Source organism: Halichoeres trimaculatus, unplaced genomic scaffold (assembly GCF_033239565.1).
Source record: "Halichoeres trimaculatus isolate MK-OKI-2021-1 unplaced genomic scaffold, fHalTri1.1 fHalTri1_scaffold_23, whole genome shotgun sequence".
Lineage (NCBI taxonomy): Eukaryota > Metazoa > Chordata > Actinopteri > Labriformes > Labridae > Halichoeres > Halichoeres trimaculatus.
The window spans coordinates 20,985,779-21,011,144 of record NW_027437201.1 but is presented as its reverse complement, the minus strand read 5'-3'; the positions used below and the strand labels follow the sequence as shown (position 1 = coordinate 21,011,144).

At 44.0% G+C, this 25,366-nt stretch overlaps 1 protein-coding gene across 3 annotated transcripts in view; it reads right to left on the bottom strand.

Moving 5' to 3' along the window:
* ntn2 (netrin 2) overlaps nucleotides 1-16,120 on the bottom strand; it is a 68,149-nt gene extending 52,029 nt beyond the window's left edge. Inside the window, exon 1 of one of the 3 annotated variants that reach the window (XM_074663887.1) lies at nucleotides 15,974-16,120. The gene's annotated coding sequence lies outside the window, so the exon portion shown is untranslated. Of the gene's footprint in view, nucleotides 1-13,583; nucleotides 13,837-15,748; nucleotides 15,835-15,973 lie in introns of those variants that run through there. The other 2 variants (XM_074663888.1, XM_074663886.1) reach the window with 2 other exon arrangements.
* Between the last annotated feature and the right edge of the window lie 9,246 nt (nucleotides 16,121-25,366).

Here is a 25,366-nt window from a genome sequence, read left to right as displayed (position 1 = left end):
GAGAATTCCCTTTTTAATTCTCTGAGTTTGTCCTTTTCTTAAAAGTGCGAGTGAAATTATATTTTATCTGAATTTTAAAAAGTTTTTTTTTAACAAGTCTCACATCAAAATTAATAATTAAATAATACTAATTTAAAAAATCTATTCAGATAAAGAATCTCAGGTTTGCATGTGTTCCTAGGTTAAGGACAAACAGCCCTCTGCTGGTTAAAAAGGGTACTGCAAATTTATTTTTTATCTTAGACGATTTGAACCGCCACACATTTGTATTGATTTTCTCGCGATGCATCATTACATCCCTGTTACAAATAAGAATAACTAATAATTTAATCACAGTTGAACAGCCAACATATGCATATTTTTTACAGCTTCTCTTTTTTTTAGCGTTTAGATCCCATGACGTAAATCCAAGGTTAGACCTGGACCCAGCGCACAGATCTACCACCATCTGGTTTGTTAAAGACAAACTGCTCCTGTGGCAGCGAGGTCCGTTTCCCTCTGATAGGCTGCTCACAGCGCGGTGACAAATACAAACTGCACCCACGATTCATCACTGCAACATTCCTCCTTGGATTAATGGTGAGGGAAATGTACTCGTGCCGACGAGCAAGAGTCCCCGGTGGCCGAGCTACTGCGGTGTTAAGTAATTTGCCCATTAGTTTTATGGACAGGGTTTGTAGATGGATGAAAAAATACAAGCTTTTAGAGAGGAAGCCTGCATGAAACGCTGAGATTACTCAGGCCATTTGGCTGCTGGAAAGGATTCAGAGGTTTTAATCAAACAGCGACAGCCCGGTTACAGGAGGAGGCTGACAAAGGGCAAAAAGAGGGAAATGAGAGCTGCAAAAAGGCAAAGGTAAGAGACAGAGCAGGAGATAACAGGGTGGTCTGGGGTTTCAGTAACGTTTTTTCAGCTTCCCCGTCACCAGGAGATCCTCCCATGTTGAGCTGTCTTTCTTTCAAGCGTGGGCGCCTCTGTCAGAGTTCACAGATTAGGAAAACAGAAGTCGCTGAGAGGCTTTATTTGGCTTTGGGTGGAGAGGAGGGCGCAGTGGGAGGTGGAGATAGGAGAGGGACAGCTGAGCCACTTTGCATCCCATGTGGGAGCCTTTCACGCTGCTCTGGAGGGCTGGCGTCGTGGCCCCTCGGAGGCTGGGGAGTGAATGGAGGTCTACTGGGTTAGCGGCCGCAAGCTGAGGCCCAAACTGGTGCCCTGCTGTCCCTGCAGCCGGCTGTACAGTAATCCCTGGTGGGGTTATTAGCGGCTGCCCAGAACCGTGGAGGACTTTTTAATTGGCTAACAACAGGGCCACCTCCGCTCTCATTATCATTACAGCGAGATGAGCTGTGAGAGTAGAAAGGAACAGCGTGAGCAGCGACAAAGTCAGAAAGATTTCTGAGAGAGGGGATGATGCTCGTTATCAAGTTCATTTTCAACTTTTCTCTAGTTTTTCTTTTACCTCAGACGAGATCATAGTGAAATTGTTTAGAGCCGTGGGTGACACCCCATCATGGCCCAGCTGTCTTTAGCCCTATTATGTGTTTTCATGTCATTTACAATAACCTCAAATAACTGATAAAGGAATCTTTTCAGAATAAAAGAGGACTTGAATACAACACAGCCAAATAATATCTTCAAATCACCACAACAATCAGACGTGAGAAACATTTCTACAAGGTGTATCAATTTTCAAAGTTTTGGGGAGATGGATTTTTTGACCTATACTGCAGCCAGCCACCAGGGGGAGCAGTTTTTTGGTGATCAAATTCTGTATTTTCACGTCATTTACAATAACCTGAGGCACAAGGTAGAGCTGCACAATTAATCGTTCCAAGATCGTGATTCCGTTTCCACACACGGACGATTCTTGAGCATTTTATTTCACTGCGTTGTAAACAAACGCCCCCTGAACGCAGCACCACCACTGCCTTCTCCTTCAACCAATCACAAAGTGTCTTTACAACACCCGGGCCTGCTGCTGCTACTGGCTGCTCATTTTTACTTGAATGACTTTGGAGCAGCCGGACCAGATGTTGACTATTCCTCAGCTAGCTTAGCTTAGCATAGCTTAGCAGATACAGTTTTCCAAGAAAATTCTGATTCAGGATTTCAGCTTTAGGTTTTATGCAAGAATCACTGTAACATTCAGAATAATGTATATCCTCTTATGTACCCAAAGACTGTGGACAGTGTGGCTCCGCCTTTTATCATTGTGCGGTTTTAAAGCCAGAATACCCTGTCACAGGCTCCACCAGTGGCAGCCAGAGTCTGCGCATTGAACGCTATAAGGGAAGGCTAATCTCTTCTTAGTTCTCCCTCCAGACATATTTTCAATCCCCAAGAAAAATACACAAGAATGTCATCTGTCGATCACGGTTAAACGTGACGTAAAGCCTCGTTTTTAACCTCTTATAACTAATGAAAACAAAACTTTCAGAAAAAAAAGAGGACTTGAACAACACAGCCAAGTAACATCTTCAAATCATCACAACAATCGGTCGTGAGAAACATTTCTACCAGGTGAATCAATTTTTAAAGTTTTGGGGAGATGGATTTTTTGACCTGTACTGCAACCAGCCACCAGGGGGAGTAGTTTTTATGACGATCTCACTTCAAGCTGAGCAAGATGACGTCCATTTTTTAATTTTTTATTTTTTTACAGTCTATAAATGTACCAAAACCAATTAAGAAAACTTAGTGCTAGCTTGATGCTAATGTATAGGGGAAATTGCATTCATATGCTAACGGTTAGAATACACTAGTAAAACTTTGGTTTTAAAGCAGATTTTTGAGCTTTCATCACAAGAACATATCACAGTTGACATGCAATTTTTTTTAACTGATTATTAATAGTTCAGAAATCTCATCTTCATGTTTTAAGATTTTTAACTTATTTGTTTACGTCCAGAGAAATCTAGATTTATTGACCAATTTTATATTTATTTAATCAATCACCATCCCTTTTGATCATTTTTTAAATTTATTTTTGTTTGTTTTTGGAGTTTTCTTAAGTTCATCAGTGAAATAAACAGTTTGTGAAAAATCTTGATCTCAATTCTAAGCCAAAAAAAGTAAATTGCCAGAATTGTGCAGCTCTAATAGAAGGAAACTGCAGCAATGAATCATCAACGAGAAGTTGTCGCTAACAAATTTTGCCTTTTTTTTAACTTTATGATCGATCACTTATTAAAAACATACTTTTTTAAAAGATGAAAAAATCCCTTTATGACATAATTGGCTCACATCTGTTTCTTTCCTCCCACTTATTAAGCAGGTAAACAAACCTGTCCAGGTGAATCAACAGAGCTGACAGGCTTCAGCTAACAGAGGTCACACTAGAGGATGGCTGTCTGCTCAGTGGTGATGACGATCCCACAGTGTGTGTGAGAGTGTGTGTGTGTGTGTGTGTGGATGGTGGGTGAGGGGGTGCAGGCTCCTTGGAGTTCTCACTGGCATTCATTAAGAGCTGAGGAGGAGGAGGGGGAGGCGCAGGGAGGGCCGAGGGCAGGAGGGGGTCAACTCTCACAGCTGAGAGCGTCATTAGCCGGGGGATCACTGACAAATTTTTAAAGCCTGCTTATGTCTGCTCAGAGGCTCCATGTGTGTGTGTGTGTGTGTGTGTGTGTGTGTGTGTGTGTGTGTGTGTCTTGAAGGTTTAATCTGAATTTCTTCTTCTTCTCTTTCCTCTGATTCCAACTAAAGCTGATCTTTAAATCAGAGGCCTCCCAAACGCAGCAGCTGCTCTCTGCGACCTGGATCCAACCTGTCAGGCTCTCAGGTGTTTGTGAGGCCGGAGACAAAAATCCAAAAAAGGTACCATAAAACATATTCAGGGAATTATTTCCACCTCTGCATCTGGCAGAAAGCGCGGCGCTGCAGGGAGAGACAGAACGCCCAGCAGAGGAATGCAGCAGCTTCTGTGGCCCAGCCCACACGGCTGGCCCCGAGTCCGACAGCGGTTCTTTGAGTCAACAGAACCCGATCCAGAACCGACCAGGAGGAGAGGAGACAGACAGCGCGAGGTGGAATATGAGGTCAAAGCAGTTCTCACAGACTCAAAGCAGGAAGTGGTGCTAAGCTACCTGCTTGCTGGATTAATCCACTCTGAGGGAGTCATGGAGACGTGCTGATGGGAGAAGTCGTGGGGTGTTTTCTGCTAATGAAGCGTTCTGTGAGGTCAGTGCGAGGAGGAGGAAGGACGTGAGTCGACAGAAAGTTCAAGGCAGAATTGACTCACTTGACTCAAGTTTGGATCAGGTTAATCCGAGGGATTAAAATCTAAAATCTAAGATATGGAGCTCAGAGAGAGACCGCAAGTTCGTAAAACCCAAGTGGCTCAGTTTGGTTTGTCTTGGGCCCCGTTCACACGACAAGGTTTCATCTAAAAACGCTAAAACGCAGTAAAGAAAATCTGTGTTTACACGGGAATGCTGAGGGACTGAAAACGCTGTAGTAAGCATGCCAGGCCTCTAGGTGGTGCTATAACTGATTTTTCCAGAAGCAGCTTTTGGTAGATCTCTACTGAAGTAGAGTTGAGCTGATCATCTGGTGTTTTGGTACAAACTAAGAGCAGAAGTGGAGCAACAGATGCACATTTTGTTGAAAGACATTCAGCAGATTGAGCAGTACATGCACAACACGGTAGTCCGTGACGATCGTAACACGGCAACGGTGTCGGCAGCGTTTCAAGAAAATCCCACTCAGGAGGCCGTTTTCAAAGCTTGCATTTTTGGTCGGCTAAAACACCATTTCTGTGTAGACACAAGGCCAAAACGCAACAACAACAAAAAAAGGCCCCTCAGTAAGGTGTGTGTGTTTTATGGCGTTTCCACAGACTAATCCTGGGACAGATCCTCAAATAATCGAGACAAGTGGACCCACTTTTTGGGACCCTTTTGTTGGGGTGGCAGACTAACAATCCAATCCCAGACGGTGGCGCTACAACACTGCAGACTGTTGATTGGTGAAAAGAATCGTCACTTCCTGCGCGACAGTGGCTGCTGTATTTCTCTTCTCTTAAACAACTCTTTGTTTACTGTTTTAGGATTTTTCTTCTTCGTTGGATTTATTAGCCAGGTAAACTAGGGGTGGTTAAAAAAAAAAATTGAAAGTCCATATAGTCAGACTTTTTTTTTGAATTCTTTGTCATATATTTTTATTTTTTTCAACTTCAAATTCTTCATTTCAGTTTTGTTTATAAACTGGATTGGAAAAGAGTTACCACTTTTCTCCAGCAGAGGGCGAAATGCTTCTCTCTGATTCACGCGATAGGCATTTTATGAGAAAATATGGCTCCTGATACAGTCTGAAGACATTATCATTGAACTTTTTCTCATGGTCTAGAGTTTAAAAAAAAACTAAAAATCATAAACCTCGAAGAATAGCAATTTAAATCAAATCAGCACCCAAAAAATCGTAATAGAATCAAAAAGTACCAAACTGTACTGATCTAAACCAGACAGGGCTAAAAATATGTTTGACTGATTGACTCGTTCCAGCAAATGAGAAAGTTTGAAAACTTAAGAAACTGCAACTTAATAAAAGTTGTTTCATAAATTTAATCCAGACTAACTAGCACCTAAGAATCCATCTGATGTGAGTCACATGTGAGGATTAATTCAGGATTATTCGGGGGTGTCACTGAAAATAACAAGAGGCCCAAAGAGCTCCAGTCCCTGCGAACGAGAGATCTGCCTGTGAACTTTGGAGGGTTAGGGTTCCCTCAGATTTTTCCCTGACACAGAGACGGACTTAAGAGGGAAGGGATAAGAGTTCAAGAATTTATTGCTTCCTATGTCAAACTGTGATCTGCTTTCAAATGCAGAAATATCTCCTCCATGTGCCGTCAAGATGAGAGAATGAAGACGAGCAGAGCCCCTCTCAGAGTCTGGGTCTGGATGAAGGCCATGCAGCAGGGTTACAGGGAGACAGAGACATCCTGGAGCTGCTGAGGCTCCCTGAGTGAACATTTCCCATGAACCCCTGCACAACCCTGACCACAGCTTTAAAGCTGAGTGGATGGACAGCGGCGGTCAGGGAGAGGCAGGTGACGTTTTCCTGGATGTGAGAGGAAGTGGCTCGTTTGGAGGGAGAGGTGAGCGCTGCTCACTGGCCTTTGAAGGCTGGCTGCGGTAGGGAGAGTCGTGGTTTTCCCCAAAAAAGCCCCCCTGACAGGAAAACAGCCTCTTTTTTTTCCATTTCACAAAAACAACCTCTACCCCACAGCCGAAAGCAACGACCCGCTTTGAACTCACGAGGGGGAAGAAACCACAAATCATTTTATTAAGTGCCTGGAAGAGTCGCAGGGTTTCGTACATCACACTTTAAACACGCCCGCCGGTGACGGAGAAACACGTGCTCTCGGAGTTTAAGTCCTAATTAAGCTTAAAATCTCACATGAATGCAGAAGATGCCAAAGCTGGTGAGTCATCGGACAACTCCCTTTGAGTCTGAGTCTGCACCGCTTCCAGTTCCCTTTCGATCTACATGTGCAGAGAGGTCATAGGTCAACGATCCCCGAGCGAACAGGAGGCAGAACCGTAACGTCTGAATCTGACTCGGCAGATGTGGAAACTTCTGTGACTAACTTTTGGTTTGTGTTCGTTCTGGTGCTCTGTCTCTTTTTTGGAAAATCCTGCCGACTCTACCTTTACAGAAGTCTGGGTTTCTCCCTGGTTACTGGTGCTTTTTATCATCTGTGTGAAACACTTCACTCAGTCAGAGGTAGAGAAAGTTTGTGTCCAGCTGTCTAGTGTTTTGTTCAAAGTGCACAAAGTTGGATTGTTTTGTTAAGTAATGAACCATCATGTGTGGTCAGATTGTAGTTTGACAGCTCGTTTTCAGAGGCTTCGCTCACAGCCTGTCTCCTGAATTCAATTCATCAGCTATAGAGGGATTATTTGTTAAAGTTTCCATATTATGCTCCTTTCCTGCAGTTTAATCTGGATCATTGATGTCTTCATGAAATGGTAGTAACATGTTTTGGTCCAAAAAGCCAATAAATCAAGCACAGCAGCATTGTTTCCAGGCTCTCATAGCCCCTCTGTTCAGAACGCTCTGATTTAGTGGGCGTGGCCTTCATATGTAAATGAGCCACCGCTGATACCGCCCCGCTCTTCCACGTCACTGAGAGCGGCGCCACGAGCTCCGAGTGCACAATGTTTAGAAAACAGCGAAGCTCGTTTACCGTAACATTACAGGCTAAAACAACAGGCTAACCGCAGCTAAAGTTAGCATCCTGAAGCTAACACAGAGACAGGGGGGACACTGAGGAAAAGCTCTTCCATCTGCTCCACAGCACACAGCATTTAACATACTCACATTTCCAGGGTCCCAGGTTTGTTGGAGGATGGTTGGTAATGCGCCTGGATTCAGGACCAGTCTATTGGCTAGCCCTCTGTTGGACTGTCCAAAGTTGGAAAAGCAGTCGGTTGTGAAGTGACTAGCACACACATGCACAGTTTTACTGAGTGTAGCTGGAACATTTCCTGATGAATGAACTCTAGACACTTAGTCTGTCTTCTTCTGAGATGGGAAGCTTGTGCATGGAACTATGTGGCTGTTTACAGCCAAAAATAGAGCAGTGATGGCTCTTCAACTTTGGCATTCTCCTCCCTCGCTGCTGGAGGGAGGAGTGGGCAGAGAGGGGGTTCAGGAGAATCTGCTCAGGTGGACCAATCAGGTCAGACTTGCTCCTGATTGGTCAAAGAAGGGAATCGCTGACGTCGGCAAATCCCCAAAATCCAAACAGCTCGTTTTAGGTCAGGATTTTACATTCACAAGCTCTACTAAGTACAGGTTTTGTCATTAAATATCACATTTTGTGGGCTGGGAGGAAAGACAAAGACCCACAAATTTCACTAAAAGACTTAATAAAGTGATTTTTGCACAATATGGGACCTTTAATCAATAACGGCGGATGCACGGAGGAGTTAACCACCAAAAACATATTTTTTACTTTAATATCATCACTTTGACGGATGGTTTACAGATCCCAGGTTTGTGAAATAGCAGTGAGTGGACAGATATTAGGTGGACAGAAGTTTTTAGAGGGAAAATCCAGAAAGCACACAGACTGCTGAGTCTGAGACCTGGTTCATAAAAAAACACCCAGAAACTACGTCCAGAGCTAATTATCATTTATAGCTTCACATATTATTTCCTCTCTATATTGGGTCCATGTTTGGTCAGAAACTCAGCCCCAAACCAACTTTTTTTATCAACTAAGAAAAGTCAAATCTGTTTTGAACATCAGCAGTTGCCACAAAACTGCTCCCCCTGGTGGCTGGCTACGGTATAGGTCAAAAAATCCACCTCCCAGTCATTCCAGATGGGCTGTGGTCAAACTTTAAAAATGATTACACCTGGTAGAAATGTTTCTCACGTCTGATTGTTGTGGTGATTTGAAGATATCATTTGGCTGCCTTGTATTCAAGTCCTCTTTTTTCTGAAAAGTTTTGTTTTCATTAGTTATAAGAGGTCAAAAACGAGGTTTTACGTCACGTTTAACGATGGTTGACAGCTGCCGTTCGTGGGTATTTTTTTCAGGGATTGTAAAATATGTCAAGAGGTTGAGTCAAAAAGTGATTAGACTCTCTAAAGAAAAGAAAATATCACAATTTTTGTCACAAACACACCTGCAGACGTTGCTGGTGTTTCAGTGTAAAGTGTGACCCTGTTAACGGGTGACTCTCAGCTGTTAATTGCTGACACCTTCAGCTGAGAGTCACCAGTTAGCATGGTCGCTATTAACTCCAAAACACCGGTTGCTCTGTAACCGTCAAAACTTGACAGACGTCGCCTCTGCATAGTATCATTTCTAAAAACTGACCAAAGAACAACCGAGCATTTTGATGTTGCTAACAGGTTGAATTTAGCGTTAAACAAATGCTAACTCGTCTGAATGAATGAAGCTAAACGCTGCTTCTGCGCATCTTTCTGATAATGGAGACTATTCCCTCTATACCACTCTGTGTTAAATGAACAGCTAATAAAACATAAATGAAAAGCAGGTAAGAGGACTGGAGGCAGCAGCATGGTCCTTCCTGATCCACATAACTGATCACTAACAGTCTCCACTCCCATCACTTCTGTCAGCTGGGAGTTTAACCATCAACCCAAAGGACGTCTCCTTTTGTGTTGACAGCTTGGCTAGTGATAGGTATTCAGTGGGCATAGACTCACACATATGGACCTCACACACACACACACACATACACACACTCCTCTGCATCTGGAGGAAATGTGTGGCCGACACATGCAGACCTGGCAGGGTGCAGGGAGTGGCAGGATGAAGCATGTGAGTCTCTGCCCCTGGATGATCTTCCCACAGAGGGAGACATCTTGGGTGTCATGCTGATGAATGACAGGTATTCTAACAGGAAGAGCACACACACACACACACACACACACACACACACACACACACACACACACACAGACTCTCAATTTGTCACTCAAAGAGAAAACACATGGCCACTTGTGAGTCTCAGACAGCACTTTGTCTTCACTCTCACCTCTGAAGCAGTCGGACTGAGCGTGTGTGACGTTGGTTTTTCCACACCACATTCGTCTTCAGGTCCACAAATCAGCACCCATCTCCTCTGATACATTAACAGACTTAAAATCAGTGTTTAAAGCAGCTCAGAGGGTCATACTTGCTGCGAAATCAGAGTGTCATGGTGAGGAGAAGTGTCTAAATCAACAGGGGTACCCCAAGGCTCAATGCTTGGTCCCCTGCTCTTCCCTTTAAACACCACTTTCAGCTAAATCTGTCCAAAACTGAGCTCATTGTCCTTCCAGCTTGCCCCTCAGATCACTTTCCTGCTTTATTACATTCAACATCTGGGGGATCAGACCCTACCTGACACAACAGACCACACAGCTTCTGGTACAGACCCTTGTGATTTCCTGCACGTCTCGTTTCTAACCAGCCCAAAACAGCACAAATCACCCTGCTGTTAATCTGTCTCCACTTGCTTCCAGTGGCAGCTCCAATCAAATCCAAAGCTCTTCTTCTGGCTTTAAAACATTCATGAGAACAGCTCCTGCCTACCTTGGGTCCCTCATTCAGGTCTACACTCCTTCTGGCCCACTACGCTCTGCTTGTGAAAGACGCCTGGTGCTCCCAGCCCAGCGCGGCTCCAAATCACTAGCCAGACTCTTCTCCTCTGTTATGCCCAAATGGTGAATGAATTTCCATAGCACGTCAAGCATCTGTTTACATGAAGCGCGATCTCATCAGAGTCAGCACAATGAGACACAAAGAGCACTGCTACAACTTTAGAGACTTATGGACCATAGACTGTATAAAACATGGACGTAGTCTCGCCGACGTCACCCGTCTGTTTCTGAAACGGAAAGTGAAGCACATCGGCTATAGCGGCCATATTGGTAGTGGCAAGGGCTTCGCCTACAGCTATAGGGCGCCTGTCGGTCACATGACCCTCAGCTGTGCCTCTTATTGGGGGAGCTCACGATCTTAATATCGTCTGAACAGCCGAGTCAGAAAAATATTCACCTCCCGTACAGTGGGAGCGGGTAGTAAAATTAGCAACTCAGACTCAGGAGACGTTTTTTGAACCAGGCTGTAAATAGGTTAATTTCTGCTTTGAAAACGGCTTTTTTGGCTTGGTGTGTTTGTGACTTCCTGTACTGCCAGAGCCAGCCTCAAGTGAACGCTGAAAGAACAGCAGATTTTAGCACTTCTGCATTGTCTCATATTCTTAGACTGGAGGTTGCTGCTCGTTTTGGACTTCTGATAAGTCGTTTCCACCGGACACAGCCCACTAACACCCTGCTTTGATTGAAATGATTGTCAAGATACTCCGGGATGGAACAAGTTGGGTCCTATCACAAGGTTTAGGGCAGAAATTACCCCTACAGCAGTGTTTTTGTGCAGCAGAAGCCCAGAGCGCTCACACCAAACACCCCCTCCCTGCTCCTCTGCAGGTTTCCTCTGCACTCAGACGGGGCCATATTTCACTTGACCAAAAACACAAATAAACGGACTCCCACCCAAAAAATCTGATATGGGTCTGCATTCACGCTTTATTTAGAGAATTTTCTGCGTGTTACTTTCACACAAAAACACAGCTAAATAAGGCTCTAGTTCTCATCATGTCTCTTCGTCCTGGCAGACTACCTGGTTTTGTTTATATGTGGCACGCCGCGCACGGACTGATACACTAAGCAGCGAGCGCCTCGTAGCCAGCTGTGGCTCTGCAGCGGAGGTAGCGCTAGAGCCTTATTTAGCGGTGTTTTTGTGTGAAAGTAACGCGCTGAAAATTCTCTAAATAAAGTGTGAATGCAGACTGATATCAGATTTTTTCGGTGGGAGTCCGTTTATTTGTGTTTTTGGTCAAGTAAAATATGGCCCCGTCTGAGTGCAGAGGAAACCTGCAGAGGAGCAGGGAGGGGGTGTTTGGTGCGTGCGCTCTGGGCTTCTGCTGCACAAAATCACTGCTGTAGGGGTAATTTCTGCCCTAAACCTTGTGATAGGACCCAACTTGTTCCATCCCGGAGTATCACTTTAAGCACGGCACTGTTTGCCAGTGTGACCACGTCCTAAGAGATGTCTGAAGCCTCATCTGTTCAGGGAACACCTTGGCCCTTAATCTGAGCCTTCTCCTCTTTGTCCTCAGGGATAGAACGAGGGGCCGTTTACACAACAACGGTTTTGGGGTCTTGTTGCATTTTGGCCTCGCATTGCAACGGAAACCTACGACCTGAAAAGCAAACTTTTGAAAACAGTCTACAGAGTGAGATTTTTCTGAAACACTGCCGCCACCGTTGCTGTGTAAACAGTGCGAGTCGGCACAACAGTCTAACAGTACCGCTGTTACGATCGTCGCGGACTACCGTGTTGTGCATGTACTGCTGAATCTGCTGAATGTCAACTCTACTTCGGAGGCGATCTCCCAAAAGCTACTTCCGGACTAGACAGGTATAGCACCACCTACAGGCCTGGCATGCTATCTACAGCGTTTAAAGCAGTTTTTTTTCACTGCGTTTTAGCGTTTTTAGATGAAATGTCGTTGAGTAACGGGGCCTCAGATCCAGCTCTTAGTGAATTTTCAGCACTGATCACTGAATATGTTGAAGGTTGAATTATGTTGTTGCAGCGATGGACTGTGGATTGTTATGGCTACATTATTCTACATGGAAAAACAAAAGTCTTCTTGCACTTGATCGCTTTGGACAAAATCGTCCGCTGAAGCCTGATCCTTCTGCTTGACGTCCAAAACGCCAAAATCTCAACTTGTTGAAACTTTGGAAACCAGAGGTGAGAAACACGCTGGATGTGTTGTATGTACTTGTTCAGGTAAACGGAGCCAAGAGCTCTGAGGAGTCTTGTGTTTCAATGCACAAGAAAAATCACTGCAGCTTTCTCCATCTCAATCCCTCGGCCGTTCTCACACACACACACACACACACTTTGAGGAGTGACTAAAATCTGCTCTATGTTGCTGTGGATTAGCTTCCACATCATGTGCCTCCAGCCGCTCCTGGCTCTGCCTCCCTCCCTCTGTTATTGATGGAAGCGGGGTGTGATGCTGTTAAATAATGATGATTAATTTGCAGAAACAGTGAAAGCACGGCTCATGACGCTCCTCCAACCCAACATTTCCTCCACTTCCTTCTCCCTCTGCACCCAGCGAGGACTCAGAGGCCTTCTTCATGGACTGGTTCCAGTCTTCGCAGTGAGAGTGAGAAGTAGGTCAAGTGGCTGACACTGTTTCAGGGTGCGATAGGGGCATACTCTGAGTCTATTGAAGCAGTTAAGATAAGCAATCTGTACGGGACTCTGGCGTTCACTTCAGGCTTGTTGCTGCTTGTGAGTGAGGAGGATGAGCTCGAAGAGGGAGGAGCTGTGGTTATTGTTAAAAGAGGCTTTTGTTTCCTGTCACACCTTGGACACAATGAGCAAATCAAATCAAGACGAATTTCAACACAGACACAAACCAAAGCTGCACCAGCTCATCTCTATCTGACTCCATTGATGAAAAACTGTTTGATCTCCACTCGTGTTTTCTCACGTGGAGGCAGGGCGCACGGAAAGGAAAGTATTAGAAGTGACAAACGCATTGGGAGACTTGGCGAGTTCCGTGCCGAGGAGGACGGGAACCGAGAAGCGCGCTGCTTGCTTTGGCATCCTCGCTTGGCTCTGAATCCAAACTCACTGGCTTCATAGCTCACCTCTTGTACCTCGTATTAAATTCTCGGCACGGGCTGCTTTTTTCACGCTTCTCCCTTTTTTTTTTATTCATTTTTTTTTAACACAGCCCCACGGGCCAGTTGTAAACCGAGGAGGGTGACACCTGCCTGCGGTGTCCGCCTCTCTCTGATCCAACGCGCCCCGCTGCTCCAGCGACCCAAACACCTACTTAAAGTCGTGCGACCACAGCCTGTAATACAGTAATGACAGTCATTGTCTCCATTTAAAACAAATGGCAGGTAATGGGCGTCCTTAGCCGCAGCAGGCAGCGTGACTCACTCGCTTTTTGAGAAAATATCTTGTGCGTAAAATTCAAATCTGGCTCCACAAACACACAGCCACAGTTCCCCCGAGTTTCAAACTTACCCCACTTTCACGCCGATTGTTGCTGTGCCTCTGGGTTTAAAGGGACGTCCCGGGCATCCGCACAAATGAGGCTTTAGTTTCTCTCCAGTCAGAAAGAAATCGTCCTGTGGAAACCCCGAGGCGTCTCGTGTGTCTCACACCAGACTCGTTAAAGCAGAAAATGAAACGCGAAGCTCTCTGTCAGAAAGTGAAGGGACACCAGGAGGAGCACCCATCCGCGCCCGCAGCTCGAACCAACTGAAAACCGTCCTGTGCATCCATAGGTTGTAAAGCGAGCCCCGGGTAGGCAACTCCCCATTAAAATCAAACCCAGATTTCCGCGTGTGTGTGTGTGTGTGTGAGAGAGAGAGAGTGTGTGTATGTGTGTGAGGAGAGGGAGAAAGAAAAGGGGGAGGGAGCGCCTCAGCTGCGCGTTTTATTAATTCAACTTCACGTTTTTGAATCATTCTGAGATTCTTTGCGCATCCAAAACAACGCGCAATAAAAACCCAACACTCCACCAAACTCCCGCGCGTTTCCTCCACTTTAAACAACACAACTGCTCCCACTTTTACAACAAATACCTCCGCCGCTTTACGGACTCATTCTCACCGCGCTGCCTGCTCCAAATGCCCCATGGCTCGCCGTGTTCACAGGCAGCCATATGGAGGTCGTAATGAGAACACAACGTTGAACCTGTTGGAACAGAGTGTGGCTGGCGGGGCTCCGGGGCTCGCAGAAACAAGAGGCAGATGCTGGATGTTATAACTTATTAATCCTACTAATAGTTCCACACATGTTGGATGTAAGAGCGCGCGCCTGTGCGTCAAGACGCAGCACAAATGTTGAGTTTTAGCGGTTTGGTTCAGCATCAGAGTCAGATAAACACGGCAGCAGCATATTAACATAAACACTGCATTTGTGTGGTTTTATAGCCCTCAATTTGTGTGAGAAGTCAAGAGCAGCAACATTATGTTGCGTGTCATCAGCAGTGTTTGCAGTTGGCACGGGGAGTGTGCGTAAAAGCGCACCAGAGCTCACTTATTCAGCGCCAAATGGGTAAAAAGAAGCTTTTTGGAGGCAATGAAAGGTTTGATACTGCCACAGTGAGTCACAGTTAGAGATTCTGATGGGTTCTTGTTGTAATTTCTTTAGAATAACATGTGAAACACTGTGAAACAAGACCAGCAAAGCCGCAGGAACAGCCACAAACCGCTTTACGGTACCTGTTAATTTAGAGCCGACAGCCTGCGTGCTGCTCTGTGTTGATGCAGGTGCAGCCAACCCACGGGCCCGAGTATCACGCCCCCAGCTCCACCATAAGCTGATCAACATTCCTGCTGTGGTTAATGTACCATCCTCTGGGAGGAACAGCCCGGCTCGGCTCGGCTCGGCTCGGCCCAAGCCCGAGCAGCACTTGAATCGTTTTATTCCGGTATTTAATTTCCAACAAAAGGCGTTTGAAGCAGTGTTTAATCCCTGGGATGATTTTAAAATAATTAGCATTAACCTCAATCCAGCTCGTGTTTTTGCGCGTGCATGTGCGCGCGCTCCTGTGAGCCCAAACACCTGCAGCCCAAACTAATTAACGATGTCAGCGGAGCAGTGGCGCAGAAAGGATGAATATCACACCGACAATTAATGGGTTTCAACACCAGAGGGGACGCTGCAGCCAGCTTCATCAAAAAACGGGCGAAATTCAATTAAAAGAATCAATTAAACGAAAGGAAACAGGGTCAGGGTGGATGAGCAGCTCTGAAACCTGTCAGCCATCAGCCTGTTTGTGCTTCTCTGGCCTCTTGTTCAGGATTTATTTCCAATCCGAGCCCCTCTGTGTGGGTTTCTCAGAGGAATCAGACCCTAAACTCCAAATTAGTCTGAGACATAATCTGTTTTATCCTGCTGTAATTTCTCAGCATTTCCTCGGTATTTTAATTTTATTCTCATCTAAGAACTTTCTGCAATCCTTCCCAGTGAGGAAATGACCGGACACACTTTTATAATTAACTTTCCCCGTGTTTTCTATTACACTGCTGTGTTTAAACAGAGACATTTGAGAAAGTAGGCCACTCAGGAGGATAACTGGAACAATCACAGCAGCAGATTTTTGGTAGTTTGATCCCAGGGATTTCTGTTAAACTGAAAAAACTACAAAGAAGTAACAAGACAGGAAAGTTGACACTAACCTCAGTTGTTCAGACATGAGTAGAGTTCCTTTTTACAAGGTGAGAACACTCCACGCTCACCCACTTTTCCACGCAGGGCCAATTTTGACGCACTGGTGTGAAGTAAAAGAGCCCAGCCAGTCACTAATCTACGTAGATTATCTCTCTGCTAACCAGTGGGAGAGGTTGGACTGTGTTAAAGACATGATGAAAGAAAGCAGCAGCAACAACAGGCGACACACTCACTCGCTGTCAGATGGGATTCAGGCGGGGAGCTCTCCTCGGTCCTCTCCAGTCGCTGCGCTTGGATCAGTCTGCTGATTTTTGTCTGTGTGCTCAAAGCCCGGGGCTCAGCGCTGGTTCCCTGCGGCGGACACCCCGGAGAAAATGTCAGCCTCCGGCTCGTTTCCTCGCTTCATTTTTGGCACCCCTGCTGGTGGGCGCCCCCGCTGCTGGGCGCAAGGAGGGATGCTGGCCTCGGCCAGGAGGGGAAGCCCCCTCGGATGGTTTTCAGTGGAGGAATGGCGCCCTGTTGTGGCAGAGGGCGTGCAATGCTCCTTTTACTCAACCATACACTTTTTTTTTTTTGCATTGCTTTCAAATCGTTTTGTCCTCAAATATCTTAAAACTTCCTCAACAAACCAAAAAATGAAGCACGCTTTACTAATCACTGGCTCAATTAATCAGACCCAGTTCCATTTGGTTCTCTTTGTAAGCCTCCTGAGTCAAAACAGTTAAGTAGAGAGCGTGGAACATGAATGGAATGCGGCCATTGTAAAAACTGCTTAAGTATATCTGATGAGTGATGAAACTCTTTTCTGACATAAATAAGTTTACACATAAACCAACAACGCACCGGTGCAAATGATTTGACTGTAATTTGGTTTTGTTTTATGAATGTGCAAAATGAATTCTCAGGTCATACAAACAATCTTTCAGCAGCAGCATCTACAGTACAAAGGTCTAAAGCTGAGTGTAACAGGCTGTTCTGTCTCTGGGTGGGTTCATGCTTCACGTCACGCGTTTGTCTCAATCAGACAAACTAACCATAGATCAGACGAGGCGCTGACATGTGGTTAATATCACTTCCCTGGTGTCTCTCTGTAACCACTTACAGCTTAAGATATCAAGGACTTTTCAACTGTGCATATGGAGATTAAACAAGGGAGACACTGAGCATGCTGGGCCATAATCAGCCCTCTATGGAAGCCCATTACTGCCAGTTACAGGAAACAACAACCAAAAAAAAGTCAAAACAATGAGATAATAAAGTCAAAATTACGAGATAAAAGTCAGAATTTAAAGATGAAAACTCAAAACTATGAGATAAAAAAAGAAAATTGTAAGATAAAAGTCCAAATTATCGGATAAAAGCCAAAATAAAGACTTAAAAAGTCAAAATGATGAGAAAAAGTAGAAATGATGAGAAAAAAAAAGTCATAAGTTTGAGATGGAAAGTCATAATTTTAGGATGACAATTCGAAACTGTGAGATAACAAAAAATAAAATGATAAGACAAAATGTCAGACTTATCAAATTGAAATTGAAATGATGGCATAGAAAGTAAAATATAACATAAAAGTTCAAAAAATGACATAAAAAGTCAAAATAATAAGATAAAAGTCATAATTTTGAAATACAAGAAATTATGAGATACAAAAAGGAAATTGTGCAAATAAAAAACATAAAAATTATGAGAAAAGGTAGAAATGATGAGATAAAAAGTAATGAGTTTAAGATGAAAAGTCAACGTCATGAGATTGAAAAATGAAATGATAAGACAAAATGTCATAATTATCAGATTTACATCAAAAATTGTGAGATGAAAAGTACAATATAAGATTAAAGTCAAAATAGTGAGACAAAAGTCCTAGTTTTGAAATAAAAAATAGAAATTTTGAGATTAACAGGAAATTGTCAGATTAGTCAAAATTATTAGATAAAAGAAAAGATAAAAGTCGAAATAATGAGATTAAAAGTCAAAACTATGAGTTAAAGGTAAATATGAGATAATAATTCGAAATAATTAGATAAAAAGTCATAACACTGAGATAAAAGTCTTCATTTTGAAATGAAAGTAGAAATTATGAGATAAACAGGAAATTGTGAGATGAAAGTCAAAATTACAAGATAAAAAGTCAAAATTATGAGATAAAGGTAGATATTAGATATTAAATCTCGAAACAATGAGATAAAAAGTCATATTAATGAGATAAATAGAGACAAATTTAGGAAAATGAATCAAAATAATGTGATTAAGTGGAAATAATGAGGCAAAAAAGTCACAATTATGAGATAATTAATAGAAATTATGATATTAAAGTCATGGTTTTGAGATAAAAAGTCAAAATAAAAAAATGAAAAAAAAGAAAGAAAATTGTGAGATTAAAAAAAATGAAATAATGAGATCAAAATGTTATAATTTTGAGATTTAAAAAAAGTCATGACTACGGAACCTGTGACAGGAAAAGTCATAACGTAGTTTTGTTTAAAAACACACTTTGAAAGAGCTCACAAAGAAACACCTGAGTAACCTTATATCTCTACTCTGGTGATAAAAACAGATGTTGATCATAAACCAGAGCTACAGCTCAGACCTCCTGTTGACTCAGAGCGGGAACAACCTGGGACGTAAGTCTCTACATGGAAAGGATAGCATGATTTATTTGACCTGAATAATCCACCTGTTTCACTGGAACCTGAGTTCCACACTACATCATATGTTGCCAACAGATTGTATAATAAACATCATCTCAAGGTTTATTTAAAACTTTTAATTTCTAAAGTTGTTCTTCTTGATCCTTTTAATTTTGTGAAAAATTTTGGATCTGGATCTGGATTTGGTCGGACACGATGGAGTCCAACCAGCAGCTAATTAGCGAAGCTGTTGGTGAGAACCCCATGGAGGATGGATGGATGTAGGGATGGTCTGAGGAGGAGAAGTTTTTGTTTGAGGAGGAGAAAAAACCGAAGGCGCTTCAAACAGCATCAAGGTCTGATGTAAAAATAAACAGCTTGAGCCCCTCTTAGCACGCCGCCTGCTCCAAACGCCAGCCTCTTGGAGCGCCCTGCTGTTTACACTCCCTCTGCCGACTCATCTCGAGCGAGGACGGTATGCTGGCGTTATTGTATACATCCTCTCACACACTCACTCGCTCAGGCCTCAGCTGCCACTCCACTTCAAAGAGCGCTGGGCCTGAGTGGAAACGGAAGGGATATTAATGGCTTTAATGCCGGCGTGTCCTTTCTGCAGCGTGTGTGTGTGTGTGTGTGTGTGTGTGGTATCAACATGTCAACATTAAGGAAAAGGAGCTATCAATAGCTCTTCTGCCAGTATGATTATCCCATCCATCATTTTGACGTTACACCACTGAAGGTGGTCTCTTCTCGCTAGCGCTGATGACTCAACTGCAGCAAGTTTTTTTTCGGATGAGAATACCTCGAGGCCGCGGCGAGGACTCTGCAGTAACCCAATCTGCAATCCTGAAAACTCGAAGGATGTCCGCCGCCTCAGTGTGTGTACATGTGTGTGTGGGATTATTTTTGGGTTGCATCTGACAGCAGCGGCCGTCCAGGATGACGCTGGGAAATTGGCTTTCCCGCTTGCTGCCTGGTTCAAGTGTGATTAACCCACGCAGGGAGGGAGGGAGGGAGGACGGCTTGGAAGCATGTGTGTTTTAACATACGTGCATGCATGTCTGTGCATTGAAGAGTTAGGGGGGTTCAGGTACCTCTCTGGTGGTATTTAGACCCTTCATTTGTGTGGAATCCAGCATCATTATCCCAAAGTGTTGCCAGCTGGAAGCGCTTGGGAGTTCCCATTTGAACTCGATGTGTGTTCTGAAGATGGAGAAAGAGCGAAAGAGCCGAAACGCTCTAATGAAAGCTCACGTTCTGGTTCTCATTCCGCCTCGATATTCATGAGCGGCGGTATCTGGCACTGTCTTGTCGATTAGCTAATAAATTGTAAGGCCAAAACAATGCCACCCAGGGCTACGGAGCTGCTCCGCCATTAGATTTAATCCAGCGCGCTGGAAGCGGATGATGGAGGAGGTTCAGCTCAAGCATCCTGATAGTAAATAATAGCTAAATAAATCTGCAATCAATTACCAGGAAACTCTAAATGTTTCAGTATTTCCTCCCTGCCTGAGTTCATCAGCTTCAAAAATGGTAATCAGCACCAGTTTGGATTGGAGGGGGGGCGTTTGGTTGATTTAGCTGCAATACTGGGAACGACAAGTGAGATTCCCTGGTGATAAAAACGGCGTCTTCTAGCCCCGTGTTTTCACAGTTAATCCTAAACCACCTGTAATTAATCTGTTTTTGAAACTCCACCAACAAAAGGAGTTCATCTCAAGACTTAGGGCGTATTCAGACCTGGACTGTTTGGTCCACTTTAAACGGACCAGGGTTCGTTTCCCACGCTGGTGCGGACTTTTCATGCAGGTGTGAATAGACACAAACGAATCCTGGTGCGGACCAAACAACCGGACCGAGACCCACTTTTTGAGGTGGTCTCGGTCCACTTCCAAACGAACTCTGGTGAGATTCGTGGTTCTCCGGTGCAGGTCTGAATACAAACCAAGGTCCATCCGAACTAACTACAGGATACATGTGCCTTTTGGGCCTATAAAGCCACCGTAACCTAACCGTCTTTGGTTCATACCTGATCCTCCGTCTTCTGTTTAGCCACGCTGTAGCTAGCATGTTGTGGGTCAGGACACGCAGAGCATAGCGCCTCCTTGCTGCGATCATTCGACTTCCTGTTCCTAAATTGTAAACGGTGTTGTTAAGCTGCTTTGAATGAGCTGCTCTTGAAACTGAAAATGATTTTGCAGCTCTAATAAGAGCACAAACACATGTTTACCTCCATTTCTGGGTCTGCACTCTGTGTGCCGCCCTTTGTCAGTGCTGTCCAATGAGAGCACTGATTGTCACACACCTGGATGTGTTTACAGAATATAGTCCACTTGCAAAAAGTACAATCTGAATACGAACCGCACCAAACGAAAAAAATAAAGTCCGCTTTTGGTCCGGACCAAACAAGTGGACTAAAGGACTTTTCTGGTCTGACTACAGCCTTAGATATATCAGCAAAATGTGAATCTCAAAGTTCTGGACCAGAGAAGCTTTTTACGTGGGCATAGATTTAATCTCCCAATTCAAGATTGTTCCAGACGTTGGTAATCCCTGCGTTGTTTCCTCTGGTACGTATGAAGTCAACATCTCATCTTATGTCCAAATGTAAAAGATTATTTGCTGTGTTTACATTTGACTTATCAACTTTTTACTTTACATTTATGTAAAACTTCCTAAATCATGTTTTTGTTGTGTCCCTGTAAGAATATCATTTCACCTCCAACGCTTTTACAGATGGTAGCCAAATTTACGGCTAGAGATGGGTACCTTTCACGTTTGAAACATTTAATACTTTTGTGTGGGTTAATGTGTTGATATTTTTCCTAAATGGTAAAATCTCAAAGTTTTTCAAGTTGACATTTTTGTCTCTCAATATTAGGGATGGGTGAGACTGGCATCGCTATCCAGTATCGGGATGATACAAGCCTTCTTCCAGGTGTTGGTGAAGTCTGGTACATTACAGTTTGGCACGGTTTGGTACAGTTAAGCCTGATCCTGTTTGCATTTCCACAGCAAAACTGTGCCCTCTTGTGGTACGTGGCGCGGAAGCCAGATGCCAAAAGTCGTAGCTGTTAAACAATAGCGTGACGCCGTAGCAGTGCAACACAGTTTACCCCGCTAATAAATCCAACGAATAAGAAAAATGTGACACAGTAAACAAAGAGCGTTTCGTCCTCTCTGTGATTGTCATGTAGCTCTTTGATACAAAGAACAATCAAGCTTTGTTTCAGAGAAGACTGTGTGCTGCCAGGAGAAATACAACCGCTGTCGGGGTAAGTGACGATTCTTTTGACCAATCAACGGTCTGCAGTGTTGTAGCTCCACCTTCCGAGAGCGGATCGGTTCAGCCTGGCACCCATACGAAAGGGTCCCAAAAAGTGGGATGGCTCGTCTCAATTATTTGGGGATCTGTCCCGGGATAAGTCACGAAATGTGTGCCGTACAGAGACGAACCGAACCGGTCTGCTTGGTGGAAACCAAGCGGCAACCTCCGGTCTGAGAATATGAGACAATGCGGAAGTGCTAAAATCTGCTGTTTCTCGAGTGTTTGCTTGAGGCTGGTGTCAGAAGTAGTGGAAGTCACATACACACCAAGCCAAAAAAAGCCATTTTCAAAGCAGAAATTAACCTATTTACAGCCTGGTTCGAAATACGTCTCCTGTCTGAGTCGCTGATTTTACTACCGGCTCCCACTGTACGGGGGTGATTTTTTTTCTAACTCGGCCATTCAGACGATATTAACAACGCAAGCTCCCCCAATAAGGAGCACAGCTAAGGGTCACGTGACCGACAGGCGCCCTATGGCTGTAGGCGAAGCCCTTGCCACTACCAATATGGCCGCTATAGCCGATGTGCTTCATTTACCGTTTCAGAAACAGACGGGTGACGTCTGTAGTTGGCGCAACGTGTTGCAATTTGACACCAGGGCAAATGTGTGTCAGGTCAAGAATGTACCAGGAAGAGTTAACGGTTAAACTTTTTTACTTTGCACTTCAGTTTATTTTGAAAAATACTTAAACTCTAACAGTTTTTAGTTTAATTTTGGACATTTGTTAATTTATAAGAAACAAACAGTAAAATCAGAGAGTTGTTTGTGTTTTATTTGGACTTAATGTCAGAGTGACTGTGCTGTCTTTGTTCAAAATGATCCGTCACTGTAGATTTAAACTTTATGGATCAAAAGTCCTCAAGAGGGAGTACTTTTACTAGTATCAGTCTAAAAAAAGTGGTATCGAACATCCCTAACATCCATACTTGTGACTAGCCAAGACACAGAACTTAAGTGGTTTGCAGCTAATGTTAGCATCACATCCTGAACTCAGATTGCAAATGATCCATAAGCATGTCCATGGTTTTATTTTAACTGTGTCAGCTCAGAGCTTTGCTGCACGCTGTCACAACATCACGTGGCCTCTGATGCTTTAGTTAAAGTGCTTTGATAATTTTCAACCTGGATTAATCTATGACACCTGAATGAAACACTCCAACTAAGAACGGTAACTTATTTAACATGGGGATAAAAGTCATTAAACATTGACAGTTATCCTTTACACTTACAAACAGTTTTGGGGTTTCATTTAAAACCATAAAACTAAGGCTTTACGCTCTTTTTTCTAATTATGATCAGTTTAGTGTCACACTTATTGAAGCACACTTATTATACTTTAAGAGGTGATATCTCACCACTAGATGGCAGCATTGTCGTAGTTTGACGTGCCCTTCCACCTGTTACAGGTCTCATTTAGCAGCTTAAACCCAACTTAGACACAATATTAGTAAAAAGTGACACCAGGATCTCAGCACAAGGCTCCTGGGTAGGTTCTGGTCTCCACTGAGAGCTGTTTTATTGATATTTTCTCAATCAATCCCCTCACACATATCCGTCTTTAGCTGCTGTGTTATTGTTTTCAGTGGGGGTAAAGTCTCAAGTGTCTTTGCAGAGAGAGTATTCTTTGTCAGGGCCCAGTGGTCAGCTTTCCGTAGTCATTTCCGTCCACAAAAGAGGTATTTACCTTCAATATGGTTAGCATGAGCCTTAAGACGGCTCGGGGCGGGTCAGTAATTACAATGCAACTCTAAACCTGCCCTCCTTTTACTTAAAGGATGTTTCTCCTCACAAGTTGTGCAGTTTGAAGAGGGACTTTCTGGTGGTTTGTTTCCTGTTTTTGTGGGAAAATGTTTGGGTTTGTTATGGTTTGAGTCACTGAAAGCAGAACCATGAATTAACCTGACAATCGTCCAGATAATTCACTTAAGAACCACGTCGTCTTTCTCGTTTTGGTCTCGTTCTGTGAAACACAAACCTTTCCTGAAGAAGACGAATGTTCGTTGATTCAAACAGGTTCATAGCGAGTTCCCATGGGGTCAGCAATCTGAGCTCAAAAGCATCTGTTCGTCTCCTTCTTTACGTCTTATTGCATCTCTACATCTAGAGACAACACACACACACAGAGGAACCTGCCCCTCTACAGCAGTAGATGTCCATTCCCTAATTGGTGGTTCCTCTTTCAAAGGACTGATTATGTGTGTATGTGTTTAGAGGCGTCCTCTCTGTGCAAGGCGTCTCGATTCAGTCCATCTCCAACGCCAGAGGGGACAAAAGAGGCACCCGTTCCTCCTCTTGGGGCGAGGGGCCGTTGACACCAATAAATCCACCCCCCCACCCCGTCCACTTCCTCCCCGGTGTGTTGGGGTTATGTCAGGAATGTCCTGGGTCCTATTGTCCCCTGGTGCTCTGTTTTTGGTAACCCATCACCAAGCATTCTCTGCTGCTCACAGAGCCTCCTCCCTCTCCCTCACACACACACACACACACACACACACACAGGCGTCCACACACCCCCTGGGCTGTGTGTCCCCTGGTCCCTCACTCTGAATAGACCACCTCGGCTGAATACGACAGACAGGCAGGCGTCAGGACATCAGGTTCAGCAGCTCGAGTCGTGCACGGAGGTCCGGTGGGGAAAATACGGCCAGTTATTTTCACCTGTTTGGCTCTTTGTCTTATGGGAGAAAGAAAATAAAACAAAGGCCGGAGTGTTTCAGACTCCACTCTGAAAACCCACTCTGTCCTTTCAGTGGGATCCAGTGCACTGCCCTCTTAACCTCCACTACACCACTGTGAGCAAAAACACACTGATTGGATCTCTTTATACTCTTATATCTCATGAGTCTGTCAGTTCTTTGGTGTAACATGAAGAATTTATGACTTTCCCTTTAAATTGATGTTTTCATATTCCTACATGACGCTCAGTGTCTGTTGCTGGTGGTGTGTGTAGATCCAGAGATGGAAGATAAATCTACAGGAGGTAAAAGTTTGTCACGTTTGAAACTGAAATTTTGATGCCACTTCAGTGGAAGCTTTGAAAATTTTGTCATAAGATCTGGATCCCAAGTTCCTTAAACTTTGATTGGCTGGTGGCTGAACTTAAAAGATATACCTTATGCCTGATTGTAATCCACACTTTAAAATAAGATTATCAGCACAAATATAGGTTATTCCCAAATGCTACTTCTTAGCTCCCCGATCAGATCAAGCAGGACCGGTTTGTCGAAGTCTCTATGACAACACCACGCTGGATGACGAAGTTTAGCCGTGAGAAGAGAGATCTGTGTTTTTCTCTGCTGAAAATGATTTCTGTGATTAATTTTGTAGTGATGGTGGACACTGGAGCCTAACTGTCAGACAGAAAAGGACAGAAGAGCAGAAAAAAGATAAACAGGAGAGAGATAGAGCACAAACTAAACTAAAGGCTAAAATATGAGCTGAAGGCTAATACACGAGTGAAAAGATAAAACACAGGGTAAAGGCTAAAACACAAGCTCAGTGCTCAACACTAAACGTCTCACTGCACTGTGCTGTCAGTAGAGCTACATCTGGACATCTACCAAACTAATGTGTGAAATCACAGTTAGCTTGGATACATCATAGCACCTGGCTGCTGATAGCGCTTCATGTAGTCGGCTACTGATGTATGGTTCAAACTTGCAACGTTAGCT